Source organism: Odontomachus brunneus, unplaced genomic scaffold (genome assembly GCF_010583005.1).
Source record: "Odontomachus brunneus isolate Ranch 3 - 2012 unplaced genomic scaffold, Obru_v1 Obru_scaffold_079, whole genome shotgun sequence".
Lineage (NCBI taxonomy): Eukaryota > Metazoa > Arthropoda > Insecta > Hymenoptera > Formicidae > Odontomachus > Odontomachus brunneus.
In genome coordinates this window covers 1,531,844-1,545,809 of record NW_022639529.1, presented here as the reverse complement: position 1 = coordinate 1,545,809, position 13,966 = coordinate 1,531,844, and the positions used below count along the sequence as shown (strand labels likewise).

The following is a 13,966-nucleotide window of genomic DNA, read 5'->3' as shown; positions in this document are numbered from 1 at the left end:
TATATATATATATATATATATATATATATATATATATATATATATAACAATTGTGAATTTCATCCATATTTATAGGAAATTTTCTGCTTAAATTGATCTCAGTAACATGCTCTATTAGTTCGTTATGGAATATTTTATATAAGAAAATTTGGGTAGAATTAATCGATCTCATTTTGAAGTTTGTACATATGTATTAGGTTTGTATGTATCCTCGTTTCCTCTTCTTATCGGCAAAAATTTCATGTCCTTATCTCTCTCGTTTGTGTAAAGCAAACTCAAGATTTAGTTCATTGATACAATCATAAAACTGATAATATTTGTAATTTTGAATTGTGATTTCCGAAAAGTTAAGATAAGATCGTTATATTGGAAAAGACAAATGAATGAAAGTGATAGTAGATTTGAAAAATTAAAATAAACTTCTGAATTCATATTAAATAATTTCAATAAAGCATTTAAAGAGCAATAATCATTCGCAATATTGATATTGCTTGATGTGTCTCGAATATAAGAGAAAGAAAACCCGCCGGAATTTAAAGCCACAGAGACATGGATGAGAAAATATAAAACTTATACATAATATACTTATACATAACATACTTATACATAATATTGTGTTTCTAATTTTATTCTTTATTGATGATTTTTAATTTTTGTTCTTAAAGAAATTGTTAAAATTTGCAAACTGATACATGGAGCACATTATATGTAGATGCATTGCATTATATATATATATATATATATATATACATATATATATATATATATATTTAATATTTTCGAAAAATTTGTACATAGCATTGTAAAAAGTATAAAATCATTGTAAAAACCATATAATTCTGATGTAAAACATTATTTTTTATATACTTTATACTGTTTCAAAGATATGTTCGCAGAAAATAAAATAATCTGTTATTTTCAAGGAGTTACTTCAATTTTTAAATATTAAGATAAGAGCTCTGGGAAAATATTCTAATCTTCTTTACTGCTTTACAACGTAGCCAAGGTCCCATCAAAATTACTGAGAAACTTCTAACGGCTCCCTTGTTAGTTCTTTTTACTCGATTTTTTTTATTGTAGTTCTATGGTGATAATTAACAGACTGGATTTAATTTGAAATTGTAAAAAGTTAAATGTTTACTAACATTGTTTAACAACAAATTTATTGAAATATTAACTAATGTTTTTTATCAGTGTGCGAGTTATATTACTACAAGTATAACGCATATAAATGTCATTGTATCGTCTTAAATTTATTGTTTAATAACATACACAGAGAATTGTTTATTTTTGATCTTGGTTTTTGTAATTGTTATTGTATAACATCTGTTAAATAAACTACGAATTATTACTTAAATTGTTTACAATATGCGCGCAGCTGCTGCATTTTATTTACCATTCAAATATTTACAAATTTGCCTGGCAGAATCGGAGAGCTCCGTTCACACATTGCGTGAAACACTATATACGTCTTAAGGTTGCGCGCATTAAGACGTATATTCAGTTGTGTATATAGTGCATTATCGTGAGCCATGTGCGATGATGTAACGTTTCTAACATAGCAAAACAACGATATTATACTAGAAACTTTAATAATTGCTTATTATACTTCCTGCAATTACAAGAAGTCTATTCTACGTCTTATTCTCGACTGATTTCGACTAGTATCGAAAAAAATCTCATTATCCCTGTTTGTAACATTATTATGTTATACCATTCATTATTTTTCAAACGACTCGGACGTTCAAAGTTCGATTCACGAGGAAAACTGATGATCGCTTTGCACATCGATAATTGTTTGTCGAGAAACTTATCGTTTTATCGTTCTGCTTGAATTTTTAACTTCAGACTATTGAGTGTGAGTAAAATACGCACGTGAAATGCATTAAAATTTAAAAATATCTGAAAATTAGCTTCAGAATATATTGATATTCCAGCAGAAAATCAAAATAATAGTCAAATCGTGTTTAAAAAACGCCGCTGTACATTTCAATGTTGTGATAGTTTTAAATACTTAAATACTTAAATATTGAAACGTATCTGTTTACGTTTGTGAGTTTGTGATTGGCAATATACAGGATGTCCTAGAGTCTCCTCTAGAATTTTTGTGGAAAAAGATTGAGGTGGACATAAGTACTATACTGTTTTGCGATAACAGTTTTTCGCAATAACAGTCGAGATATTAATTAAAAAAAATTCAGAGATTAGACTGATCACGCACGATATAGTAGATAAGTGTAGTGGCCATGTGTATTGTCGTGTGCTGTTGTGTGCTTGTATATTAGATTAGGTTGAACAAAAAAGGTCTTCATCATTTTGCAAATAACCATGTAGATTCTTAGTTATTAATGTAAGAAAATTGCTACACGATAATGTACATATCTTCTTTAATTAATATCTATGATCAGTTGCAAAATGATAGAGGACTTTTTTGTTTAATTTGATCTAATGTATAAGTATACAACGGTAGACGACGCCACTATAGCTCATCTACTATATCGCGCTAGATCATTCACTAATCTTTTTTAATTAATATCTCGAGATGCATTGCGAATATCGCAAAACGGTATAGGACTTTTATGTTCACCTCAATCCATTCTCACAAAAATTACGGAAAAGTCTGGGACACCCTGTATATTACGATTTCCCGTGCTGGCAATGTCGAAATTCCGTGTTACCTACGTCTTTACGTTACTTTACGTGATTTTCTCAGCGTAATTTTTTGCTATCTTGCGATAAGATTATTGTTTAGTACGCAAATATGTTGGGTTGGCCAATAATTCTTTGCAGTTTCTCGTCAATAGATGGCTTTAGGCACCTTGAAAAATTTCATTTTCAATCCAAATCTTGGAAGCGCATAGCTATATTAATAGGTGATATTTTAACGTATATTTAAAAACCGTGAAAATTGGTTATGTTTTGTGTATTTAGTGTCATTTGAAAGATAGATAACCAAAATGAGCATTTTTAGCATATTATGCTCTTTTATATAAAAAAAGAAAAAACGTGTTTCAAATTTGTGAAAGATACATGCTGTGTATAGTAAAGATGTCATGAAAGAACGCATATGCCAGAAGTGAAGTTTCGTTCCGGAGATTTTTCCAAGATACACCAGTTAATATCGACAAAGTGAAGATGTTAATCGGAACCAATCCATGTTATACGATACGGGAAATTGCAGGTGTTTTCCAAATATCGAACTCAGGCATGGATAACTATCTGCATCAACTTGATTAACCCTCTGCTGACAACGTGAAGTTGCGAAACATATCCAGCAACGTGTGTTTGAGGTCGGATCCGACCTCAACGTTGTCAGTAGAGTGTTAAGTTAGCCGGCTTGATGTTTGTGTTACGTACGAACTGAATGAAACTAATCTAATCGAACACATTCCATTAGCGATTCACTCAAAAAACGTGAGAAAAGGGATCCATTTCTAAAATGAATGGTGACGGGCGATGGAAAAGGGATCGTTGAAAATGGACAACATCAAGCGCAGAAAATCGTGAGGGCAGCGCGGCGAACTATCAAAAAGCACTTTGAAAGCAAAGCTTCATCATTGAGAGCAAGGTTATACTCTCAATTTGATAGGATTGAAAGAGTATTGTACTTTATGAATTTTATGAAACTCTCTATGAACTCTAAAAGAACAGAAAAGAACAGAACGATCGATTCGAATATGTATCATAATCAGCTGGACAAATTCAACGCAGCCATCCACGAGAAGCGTTCAGAATCACTAAATCGCAAGGGCGTCGTCTTCCATCACGATAACGCCAGGTCGTGCACATCTTTGCAAACCCAATAAAAATTATTGGAGTTGGATTGGAATATTTTACCACATCCTTCAGACTTTGCTCTTCATCTGTTTCAGTTTTTTCCTTTTCCTTTTTTGAATAGACAGCACTTCGTTTCTAATGAAGTCATCAAACGACACCTGGAATAATATTTTGTCGAGAAAAATAGTTCAGAGATGTTCTTTGAGCAAAAAATTATGAAGCTGTTCGAAAGATGGTAAAAGACAGTGAATCACAACGACTAATACATTGATTAAAGGGGGCAATACCGTTTCTCGGCCGAAAAAAGAGATTATTTTTGCGAATTTTATTTTCGGAAACTACGCGGCCGATTATTTTGAAACTTCCCAAGTAGGAATTTACTACTGGCATCAAAGTGGCCTAGTACCGATTTATGGTAAACGGTACTGGCATAGTACCAGATGCCAGTACGGGTTTAGCATTGGTGTAATACTGGGATGATAGAAAAGAGCCAATATCGGAAAACAATACTGTTACAGTACCGAAAATCAGTACTGTACCAGTATAAAAAAAGTATTGATTCCTAGCACTGGGGAAGTACTTATTCCCAGTACTAGGCCAGTTTCGATTCCTAGTAATTTTTATTATTTATACAATTGTTAATATCACAACTATATAGTATGGAAAAAAAGATTAGACCATGACCGGGGCTGCTCTCGTACCTATATATATTTATTTTTAATAGTCATATAAGGAAAACATCTTCGGGGCGACGGCTGGAATCGAACTCGAGTCTTTCGCTTGTCAGGCAAGCGTTCTTACCACTGAGCTATCTAGATTTTACGTTAGTGACTTCTTCCGTTTTCCCATAAAGGACATTGATATTGTTCGTTTTTCGGTACAATACTGGCTCAATATCTGCTATTGGCAGATTATATACGATTTCTATTTGGTATCCAGTTGATTCTACGAACAGGGCCAGTACCAATAACACAGCTTTTTTAATACTGGGCCAGTACCGAAAATGACAAACACTTTTCGGTAACGCCCCAGTATACGTACGGTACGACTATCCAGTACCCAACCTTAATACGGAGGCAGTACCAATAATAGAGCTTTTTTATATTAGGCCCAGTACTGAGCCAGTACCAAAATCGGACATCCGCTTTTCGGTATCGACCCAGTATCGGGCCATTTTTCCGTACTGGCGAAACGTATACGATTCCTACTTGGGTTGGTACGCTAAATACTATATATTTTATTTGTGTCAGAATTTTTATAAGTATGTATGCTGCGAAATATAAAAGTTATTGAAAAACACATGAAACTGAAATGAGCGATTTTTGCTTCATGGCGCGCATGATGTTTCATGACTCGTTAATCTGAAACAAGAAAGCCAAAAAGATTATTAAACTAGAGACATTCAGTTATCGCTGGAACTAGGGATATTTAAAACGGATTGTTTTTCAGCAAGTTGTAGGTATTTAAAAAAAAAACACCCGAAAAATCGCCTTAAAAATCGACAGTTTTTGATTGAAAATAAATAGGAAAAGTTAATATATTTTAATTTCGCTGGTTCGGATGAAAATAGTACATGTTTTGAATATGTAGCTATAGGCAGAAGTCGATCGGTTCACCAGTTTATTTCAAATTGTGCGCGCCAATTAAAGAAAAATCGTTTTGAAAAAAAATGCGTTTAAAGTTTCGGGTATTATTTAAGCTTATATTATCTAGTACTTACGTAAGTTTCAACCTAATCAGCGATTCCAGTCCCATAGAGCAAATACACCTGAGTCGTTCTTTATCTAGGGTTATCTGGGGTTTATAGGATCATCATGGACCGCATATGTTTTACAAAATTTTAAACGGTTCGGTGAGCGTCGGATTTGACCTTGTGCGCTGCTTCGAATGATAGGCTGTAACTTACGCAATTTTTCGAATTTTTCGATGCGATAAGTAAGAATAGATTCTTAAAAATACATAGTTTAATAAAATGTAAAAAAAGAAAAATCGATTTTTTTTACCAGAGAAACGGTATTGCCCCCTAAAGTTATTGCGTTCTAGAAAAATTTTTTTCGTTTACACGTAAAATGATGCACGGAATGATTGGTCAATCCAATATTATCTTAGATATTATTTCGTGTTGTTTACTTCTGTTGTTTACTGTGACGTTTCTCAAGCGATATAGCGTGCACATTAATATTGTCAGGTTATGTGTTTTGAATTAAACATGTTACAGTGATTTAATATTTCTCGTGTTATTTCTAATAAGTCCAAAATATTGTTTGAAATTATTATTATGTAATTCATTACAAAAATCAACTTTTGGATATGAAAAAAATAACGGCTATAAAAAAAATTGTATACCTTAAGGTTTACAGGTAGCGATCTGATGGTTCGATTGAATGTTAGATTTAAGTCCCAGCTTAGACCCAATAAGGTTCAGATCTATTTTTAAAATAAAACCCATCAATTTCTCGCTTCTCTATTTATAATTTTTTTAATGCAGTATTTAAGTATTTTTTAGAAGTAAATGTTTGGTCTGTTAATTTTTTGTTTTACGCGTTTATATGACAAAACGCATAACTATTATTTGCCAGAGCATTCCAAAAAATATTTTTCTATTGATTGTTGAGAACTTTGAACGTGTCCATCTATGTATCGACAACTATAGACGCATAAGGTAAATGTCCCAGTGGTCGAACATACATGTTCCAATGATTGACATATTGGTTTTGTATTTTTCTTTGTTGAAATGCTTTTCAATATACAAAACAATATAATAAATGAAAAGAAATATTTAATTACTTCGTGATTTTGTTTCATTTATTGATAAGCATCTTAATAAACACAAGTATATTATTAGTAATTCAATTATCGGTACATGTTCAATTACTAGTTTACCTTATTTAAGCACTTGATAAAATAAAGAAATTTTATTTTATTTTATTTTTATTAATCTGCAACATAAGAGCAAATGAACTAATTGAAAAACAAAGTAACTAAAAATAAAAAATTAATAAAAACATTAAACACTAATTAATTAATAAAAACATTAAACACATTAATTTCTAAGAGGTACCTGAATATTACAATTAAAACGAAGAAATTATAAATAAAAAGGAAAGAAATTGTGGTGGGTTTAAAAAAGCTATCATTTATTATCATCAAAAAGATTGAAACGATGTTCTCATAAAAAGATGAATGTTACTTTTATTTTTTAAATGGCACCATGCAATTTCTTTTTCATAATATTGTAGGAGACTTTAAAACAGATTTAATACATAATCAAAAATGTAATTTTTATTGATATTTAAAATCAAATTTTGAGTATTATTTTAAATACCAGTATATTTATAAATTCTGATTAGAAATGTAAACATAAACACCGAAAGTTAGTCACAAAATAAACGTCTCAAAAATTGTACGGAACGTTATTCTAAACACTCTGTATATACGATACAATTAAATAACACAATATAATGTTTACATCACATTTTTATAATATATTTATTTTATTTCATACTATTTTAAAAGTTTAATAATATATTAAACTTTTATCTCTCTCTGAATTACAATGAAACTTTATTTACATTATTTTGGATAGTTAAAGAATTTTTTCTAAAAATTGAGATTTTTGTCTTTATTCTACATCTAACCTCAGACTCTCCCACTGTTTTAATATTCCTTTTATGATCTGCGTAAATATTTTATAAATTTTTATGAATAATTAAAAATAAAATTATTTAAAAAATTATTCAGATAAATCGCGTTAAACATCTAATCTTTTATTTAGATGAATTAAAGATCAAATCGTCTCCATCTTATCTTAAGTTTACAGATTTTTATCTTATTTTCATCAAGATATTTTTGAAATCATTTAAGGCAAATAATGTACGTCATGAGAACTACGAATACGATCTGAAGAATAAACTCGCTTTGTTTGTGTGCATATATATGTAAAGACTAAAATCTAGAAAATCAATTAATGTTTTTTCTAAATTGCGAAATCTCAGGAGTGGCTACACCAATCTTAACCGGGATGGTTGCAATCAAGAGCTAGCGCCAACATTATATATAAAAAAAATTCTGGTAGATTTTTTATTATGGCTTTAGTTTGTGAGATATTTTAATTGAAAGTTTGATTGACATGAAAACTCCGGATAAATTATATTGTTTGTAGCGCCATTACATATTTTCATCGCAACATAGTCATATTTGACTTAGCCATATTTGACATAGTCATATATACTTAGCGTGACGGCATTACAGTAACGCTTAATTGTGTAATGCATATTGTTTAGTATGCAAATATTATTTTAGAAAAGATTTCGTGTTGTTTGCTATAAGATTTCTTAATCGATATAACGTACCACTGATAATATCGTCTTGCGTATTTTGAGTTGTGCTATACTTGGCATGGTGATTAAATATTTTTCGTGTTATTGGATGATTGCAAATGTTTTGATGAATTCCGTGATAGAAAAATGAATCAAATAATGTTATTAAAAACTATTTATTTATTCTATCAAATAAATATTCTATAAATTTAACTTTAATTTTTTATTATCTTTCGTCAACGTTCTGATAGCATTCATATATTGTATCATAAGCCGGATCATAAAGATAGCCGGTTTTTCGCTTAAAAATAAAGAAACTTAGCTTTATATGTTATGCGAAGAATCACCATTTTTTTGTTTAAACGATTTTGCAACGACTGAAACAAGCGATAGTCTGATGGAACAATATTAGAAGAATACGACAAATATAATAAGATATTCTAATTTAGTTCCCGTAGCTTGTGTTTGCATCAAAATGTGGCGTTGTTGTGATGGAAGACAACGATAGACCTCACATTTCGACGCAAAGTTTTTCCGTTTGGTCAAAACAGGTTTTTCTTTAATTATTGCTTCAAATTGTCCAATTATTGACGATATTTATCGGAATTGACCGTTTCGCCAACAGGAAGCAGCTTATAAAAGATTTTCGACATTTGTAATCCCACTATATGAACAGTATAACCTTCCAACAATGCAAACCGGCTTTTGGCTGACCGCGTTCATTGTTCTGCCTCGAAATCCATCTCCGTTCCACATTATCGTATTGAATCTATTTTTTGTCTCCCGTCAGTAATCAATCCAGAAACGGATCGGTTTTTAATCGATAAAGTGAGGAATTGGCCATAGAGACTTGGTTTATTTTATTCTTTTCTGTTGGATTATGTGGCACCTAAACATTGAGTTTTAAATTGTATTCAAGTTTATTTAAACACAGAAATACGGCTGATCTGTCGACGTTAATATCTCTCAGCAACCTTTTGTATTGAAATTTGTGAATTGGTATCCACTGAATTGCGCAATATCGTTATGTGGTTATCAATGCCAGAAGACTGATCGGAACGTGGTTAATCTTCGAAATTAAAATCATTCTGTTTAAATTTTGCGAACCATTTCTCGCAGCTTGGAATTGAGCGTTTTCTCCAAACACGTCGCAAATGTTGTTTATAGTATTCGAAATGCTTGTTCTTCTTTGAAAGTTTTGATTCTATCAATATTCGTTTTAAATTTTACTTAAAAATAACTGAACTAAAAAAACGGATCCAAATTAAACGAATTCTTGTTTATAGTGATAACTTAAAGTGATAACTTAAAGTACCTTTTTCCACAGCAATATATAATATATCTATATATTTATAAATGCTGCTACATAAAACTGAATCAGTCACCACACCTTTGAGATTAAACCATTAAAACTTTTATACTCACCCAATATACATAGAAAATTTTTGTTGAATAATATATTAGTAGTAGAGAAAATTCTTAATTTTAAGTTTTTCATTGACTATAGCGACATTTTTCCGCCTTTTTGCAATTTTGAAATATTGACATTAATGATTATAAAATACCATGTGACATGGCAAAGCAAGCGACATAACTTCAAAAGTCACTATTGTTTATGGTGGTCATAATCAAAGAACGTATTCGATGGTATAAAAAATTTTGTGACGGAGAGTTTGATTTAAAGACCAACCACGTTTTAGACGAACTGTCAAGTTTTAATCGGACGAGCTGCAAGCATTATTAAATCAAAACACAGCACAAAAAGAACTTGCAAAACAGCTGGAAATCAGCCAAAAAGCCATTTCTAATCATTTGCATCAAATTCGGAAAGATTTGGAAAGAAGAAAAGTGAATGCCATATGAATTGACTGAAGAGAACAAAGTATGCTGGTCGACACCACACTGCTTTTGTTAAATCAGTTTAAACAGAAGGATTTTTTGCATCAAATCATCACAGGTGATGAAAAGTGAATTCTATGCTAAAATGCCAAGTGTGAAAAATCATGGATAGATCTTGGCTAACTGACAACATCCATTGCAAAGCCCAATATTTACACCAAGAAGCTTTTACTCTGTATCTGATGGAACTGGGAAGGTATACTATATTATGAACTGCTGAAACTGGGTGAAATAGTCACGTCGGACCGCTACCAATAGTATCTCATCAATTGGAACAATGCATTGGAGGAAATAGAGACATTTACTGGATAAGAAAACCGCATCCTGCTATATGACAACGTGTAGCCACATACTGCTGAGGCGATGAAGCAAATTATCTTCGCGTTGGACTGGGAACTTCTCCCGTACGCGGCATGGCTCCTTTCGATTACCACTTATTTCGGGCGATACAATATCACTTGGTTGTTGATACATATCTCAGAATAAAAGAGGAAATTTGAAAAGCATCGATGACTTTATCACTTTGAAGTCGGTGAGGTTTTATCACCTGGAAATTCGTAAGATATCCGAATGATAACAGAAGGTCATCGATAATAACAAGGAATATTTTAATGGTTCAACTCTTTTTGTTTGTTCCAAATAAAAATTTGATTTTGCCATAGAAAGCTAAGAACTTTCTACTACTACTAATAATAGCATACTAATAATATATAATTTACAAGACTTGTATTGCATAAGTGGGGATATATCTATGCTAAAGTCAAAATTTATATATGACATCAATAAATAAACAGTTTAATCAGATATATTTTGTAACCTGATATACAAATTTATCATACGTACACGGAAAAAAAGATTTGGTTGAATTAATCAAATATCTGGTCGAATATGAACGATCCAGAAATTCCGATTGAATTAATCTGAATTCTGTTTAAGTCAACCAAAAATCTTGTTAACTTAAACAGAATTCGGGTTACTTCAATCGGAATTTCTGGATTGTTCATATTTGACCAGATATTTGCTTAATTCAACCGAAATTTTTTTTTCCATGTACAAAAAAATATTAAGAAGGTAAAAAATAAATACTGATAAATGTATTTTCGATGCTACACTTAGGATTGTTTGTTATTTCTAATACTTGTATGAAAGACATTTTTATGTCATATATGAGAATCATTTCTTTATTGTGTAATGTATAATATTATTGTATATGCGCCTTTATGAGATTTGGCAGAGAGAAAAGCTGAATATTTGTTGCGCTTCTAGATAGTGTTAAGCAATTAACCGTGTCGATCGTGTTACATTGCTTATCATTATTTGCAAAAAGAGTTGTATAAATAAATTTATTGATTTTTGATTAACGAAAACAAAATTTCTGGTTCTCATAAACCAAATTCAGTTCTAAAAGCCAAAAATTCTGTTTCCTCCACTCACAATGCATTTGGCTCGTTCATTGTCAGACAATTCAACCAAACTTTCTCCCTGTAACGTTTGGCTCGTTCATTATCAGATAATTCCAACTTTCTCCCTGTAACGTAATGCATGGGAGATATAATTTAGTATCGAAATATCTTTTTATACACGTTTCAATGCTATTGAAAAAGCTATACTTCTTGGGAACAATTTCTTCTGCGTGCAGTTTCATTTTTTGCTCACTAAATTTCCTATACTTTCTCCAAATTTTTTCTACATTATAAGTACGTCCTAACCCGACGAGACTATTATGGACTTCTCCCCTTAAAGGAATGGTGGAGTCGATGACGAACTCGAACAATGTCACTAACATAAACGCTATCTTTTTCATATTTCTTGTATATACAGAACTTGCATAAATGTGTATTGCTTTGTTTTACCATATTCAACGAAAAACCTAACCATATGTGTAGAAATCTTTCTGCAAACTTTTTCGATATTTTTAAGCTTCTAAATATATTGGGTTGTCGGAAAAGTCATGACGAATTTTTGCAACAGATGGCGCTAGTTCATTTGTGGAAGTACTAGAGTCATTCGCATCTATGTTATTGCTATGTCATTTGACAGCTGACAGTTCTAGCTTAATTCTAAAAAAAAAAAAAAATTGAGCGATTTGGTTGAGTTTTGGAGATTTTATAACAAGTTGAAGATGGAAGACCAAACTATGCATTTTCGCCATATATTACTGTTTTGCTTCCATAAAGGGAAGAACGCGCGTCAAGCTTGTGAAAAGTTGCGTAAAGTTTACGGTGACAATGCTGTACAAGAACGTCGATGCCAACGATGGTTCACGAAATTCCGTGCTGGTGATCTTGATCTCAAAGACGCTTCTCGGTCAGGGAGGCCTATCGAGGTTGATGATGACAAAATAAAGACATTGATCGAGTCAAACCCACGTTATATGACACGAGAGATTGCAGAAACATTGAACATCCATCATTCAAGCGTTCACGACCATCTGAAGAAGCTGGAATACGTAAGCAAGCTCGATATTTGGGTTCCTCATGAACTCAAAGAAGTTCATTTGACGGCGCGTATAACATTTGCGATATGCTCATTAAATGTGAGGAAAACGATCCTTTTTTGAAGCGACTGATAACTGGTGATGAGAAGTGGATTGTTTACAACAATGTAGTGCGCAAACAGTCTTGGTCCCGACATGATGATTTGCCTCAAACGACATCGAAAGCAAACATTCATCAGAGGAAGGTTATACTCTCAGTGTGGTGGGATTTTAAAGGTCGTGTTTTTTGAGCTCCTACCAAGGAACCAAATAATCAATTCGAATGTGTACTGTCGGCAATTGGACAGTTTGAACGAGTCCATCATCTAGAAACGTCTAGAGCTCGTTAATCGTAAAGGAGTTATGTTCCATCACGACAACGCGAGATCACACACAAGTTTGATCACCCGTAAAAAATTATTGGAACTTGGATGGGATGTGTTGCCATATCCACCATACTCGCCTGACTTTACGCCATCAGACTTCCACTTGTTTCGCTCTCTTCAAAATTCCTTGCGTGGTATAACATTCAATTCAGATGAGGCTGTAACTCAGTACTTTGTTCAATTTTTCGCCGATAAAGACAGGTCCTTCTATGAACGAAGAATTATGAAGCTCACTAAAAGATGGCAAAAAGTTATCGAACAAAACGGGCAATATATCATTGATTGATCTTTGTTTTTTATATAAATAAATGACTTTTGAAAAACATAGAAAAAATACGTCATGACTTTTCCGACAACCCAATAAATGCAAAGGTAGAGCAATGTTCTTCCAAATTTTTCTGTTTGGAGCATCCACACTTTCAGTATATACAAGCTGCGGAATTTTTGGATTAGACAAATATTACGTTAACTGACAGCTTGAGATTTCATATTAAAAATTTTTTGTTCGTTTTCGTCACATATCGAGCAATGCTCCTATTTATTTTTGCACGTACTTTTATTGCATAAAAGTATTTGTAATTCTGTGTAACTAATACGACGTAAATTTTACAGAAATGTCAGTGTTCTGTCGGTAAAGTTTTCAGTTTCAACATCCCCTTAATGAATGTGTGTATCTTGGAGAAAAATTCTCTGCGCGTAGAAATAGAAGTGTGTGATAGCAAATGTTTTGGAAAGAACAATAAAACGCACGGAGGAGAAAGTAAGGATTAAGCATATCAAAGTAAGACCACGACTTGGTTTTTCGAGCCTGTGTCCATGAAAAAGAAAGAAAAAGAGAAAGAAGCAGGGAGAAGGAAATTTATGCATTTGTTCATTACGAAAGGCGTGATTCCGAAAATTTTCGGAGAAGAAGTATATCTGAGACAAGTGCGAGTTTATCGCACATATGCTCATCTGTCATATCGTTGGTGCTTAGCTAATTTGCAACGCATACCATGCGATATATGTATACACACACAACATGTACACGAGCACGCACGCACATGCACTCCGATCGTTGCGTATATGTCTTTACATGCGGCGCATATCAATTAGGTCACGGCTCGTTC

At 32.2% G+C, this 13,966-nt stretch overlaps 1 protein-coding gene across 4 annotated transcripts in view; it reads left to right on the top strand.

The window, feature by feature from the left end:
* LOC116847551 (BTB/POZ domain-containing protein 7) overlaps positions 1–13,966 on the top strand; it is a 49,828-nt gene that overhangs the window by 31,686 nt on the left and 4,176 nt on the right. The gene's annotated exons all lie outside the window — the stretch shown is intronic.